This window comes from Vicia villosa, linkage group LG3 (assembly GCF_029867415.1).
Source record: "Vicia villosa cultivar HV-30 ecotype Madison, WI linkage group LG3, Vvil1.0, whole genome shotgun sequence".
Classification (NCBI taxonomy): Eukaryota; Viridiplantae; Streptophyta; class Magnoliopsida; order Fabales; family Fabaceae; genus Vicia; species Vicia villosa.
Window position 1 is genome coordinate 29,736,320 of NC_081182.1, and position 3,086 is coordinate 29,739,405.

Genomic DNA, 3,086 nt, shown 5'->3' on the forward strand with positions numbered 1-3,086 from the left:
GAATGATTTGAACTTTTAGCGTCAAGAGGGTTGTCCTAAAAGGAAATATTCTTTTCTCTATGAGGTTGGTGACAAGGTTGTTTATGGCTATAGTTCGTTTGAAATTTTTGAGACCTATGGGTCTCTTAGATTTGTAGGAAGTTCCTAGGAAGGGTACTTCAAACATTCTACCAAAATGTTCTCTGTGGGTTACTATTATTACCTTTTTTACTCATGATGTTAGAGTCTTTCCTATATCATGCACGTTTGAGTAGAATTATGTTATTATATTTGGAAAGTTTCTATCGGGTACCTTTGTAAAGAATGCTCTTAATGAAGTTTGACAAACATGAGAATTGGTTTTGTAACTCAATAAGGTTTCCTGCATAAACCCTGGTTCTACTATCTTCTTCTCTAGGATCGTCATTTTTTCTTCTTGCTTTCTATTCATTAACGTGAATGTGATAATATCTCTTCTAGAATGTTTTTAAGGTGCAAGAAGTAATGAGAGAGTATACATATTTATAGCATGTCATTTAATTATTTGATCATGTATTTATGGCAAGCAATTAATGTGAATTATGGTGATTGAAAATAAAATCCAAATATTTTCAGATTGAATGTGCTATCAATTGTGTATCAGCTCCAATCGATTGGTTGGCGAGATTTATTAGGATTTTGTGTGTTCGTCATCAATGTTGAGATTTGATTTTCTTGAGGCACAAGTTTTGCTTGGATTTATCTGGAAAAAGGCACACCATGTCTCTCCAATTGATTTCCATAAGGTGTCAATCGATTAGGCTTTTGTTGTTCAGCCTCCTTGATGCAGTTTGGGCCTTCTGCTGGATTTTACTACTTTTTTGCGCTCCTATTCAACCTCATTTTCACCTTAATTCTATAAAAACGCTTGAAAACCTACCTTTTTGGTTAGTAAAATAATTTATTGAGAAGAGAAAGAATTAGATTTATTATTATAAGGGTTTAATCATAGTTTTCTGATTATTTCAACCTTAAAATAATTTACTACCTCAAATATTTAGAGATCTTGATAAACATTTTCCTTAAAGGGAAACACCAATCATATTATGGTGTTTCCTTCTCTACGTATTGGTGGATGCAAGAATTGATATAAACATCGAGATGAATAAGTCCATTACACACATATCCACTCAATTGATCAATAAGGATCATACACCTTGATATATTCAAAACACTTGCTCTAATTGATATTTGTCATAATTGTTCATTCTTGGATCAAAGACTTCATATAAAATATAAAGTTAGAAGTATACTCTTCCTTTATACATCTCCATTCTACATGCTTTTAAAGCTTTGAGCTGCAAAGCATACATGCAAAACACTAAGGTTTCACCTTTGGTATCCATATCTTCTTGGGCCCAGGTGCATTAGTTCCAGAAGATCTAAGGTTGTTGCATTTAGATCTTTTCTATTTATTGAAACAAAAAAGGCACTAAATGGCCAACTCTTTTACATTGTGTGTATTTATAAACTAGACGATTATTTTTCTTGTAATATATACTTTTACTAGGTTTTCTATTCTTTTTAAATCCTAGTCCATTTTTGTTTATGGAAGGCCTTTTAATTGATAAGATCAAGTCAAGCTTTTCTTTCTCTTGGATAAATTTACGGGTTTTATACAAACCATTTACTTCCTTTTCAGGGAGACACAACTCTTACATTCTTCTCTTGAATTTCTTATCTTAGCTATTTCTATCTTGAATGATTTATTGATTTCTTCAAGATATCTTAAAGACTCCTTAAGACCTAAGTTGTGTTCTCTTAGTTTATCATTTTCTTTAACTAATTAAACACCCATTCTAAATAGTTGTTCATAAGGTGGTTTATTTACTTGAATAGTATCTATCTCTTAGGCCGTTTTTAAGAAAATTTTATCTTATTCGTTAGAAGAATGTTCTTTTATGTTCTCCCGAAGGTAGATGTTTCTATTCCTTTTCTTCTATCGAATATTGTGGGCACTTTTTCTTCTTCATAGTTTTTCAAGCATGAGGTTCCTTCATTGGATGTTGAATGTTCCGAAGATCGTTTAACTATTGAGTAAGTTATTTCTATGGTTTCCACTGGAGTTTGTTGATATGAGTATGATGAAGTTGATGATTCTTTCAGTTTTGTATCTTCATCTTTAATCAATTGAACTAGTTCATTCATTTTCTTTATGATTCCCTTCTTTCTTCATTTTTCCAGAAATTCGTGAAGGCTCCTATCTTTTGATTTAAGTATTGGATTAAACTTCCAATTCTTAACTCTTACAAATTGATTAGTGACAAATGTTCCTATATAACTTCCAATGTTTCTAAATTTTGAAAAGCAATTAAAGGTGGTATCTTCATCTTCTTCATCTTGTGTGTTCATTTCCTCTTTTTGATACTTGGAGAAACTTCATATATCGTTTCAAGAGTAACCCAAATTTCCTCGGTGGTTTTGCAATGATGAACATAATATAATTTCGAATCATTTGGAGATATTAATATGAAAATCTTGGTTTTGAAATCTATTTCATATCTTCTCTTTTCTTCTACAGCCCTAAGGGATTCAGGTTTATCTGTTACTTTTCCATTTACTTGGTAAGTGTTCTGGACTGAGCCAAGATTCGGCCCAGTCTACTTTCGACCCAATTGGACTTGGAGGCCCAAATCATACCTAAGCCCATAAGGAGAAAACAGTGATCGGCTCCTTGGAGACCCAGCGACAATAAAGTACTGCATCAAGTGCTCGGCGTAAGGTGCTTCTCACGAGCATCTCATCTGACGAGGGTCTACCGCCTCGTCTAGACCCACGCATACCAAGTGCGCTCTCAGCGAGCGTCTCCTACACCGAGGACCCTTCTCCTCGTGGCCCTATGACGGGACCCTCCTCCTCGTAGGGTTCTTTCATATCCAGCCCCCCGAATAATACGAAGTCCACGTAATCCCTAAAAGACCGCGTCTCCCTTAAACTTCGGAGTGGTTGACCAGGACAGAGAGCACGCACGCACATCCGGTATTTCTGCCTAGGAATCCTGGCAGTCTCCTAATTGGGCCTGGGTACCTAGTCCAGTAGTGAGATCTTGGCCCAACGCTGGGGGCTAT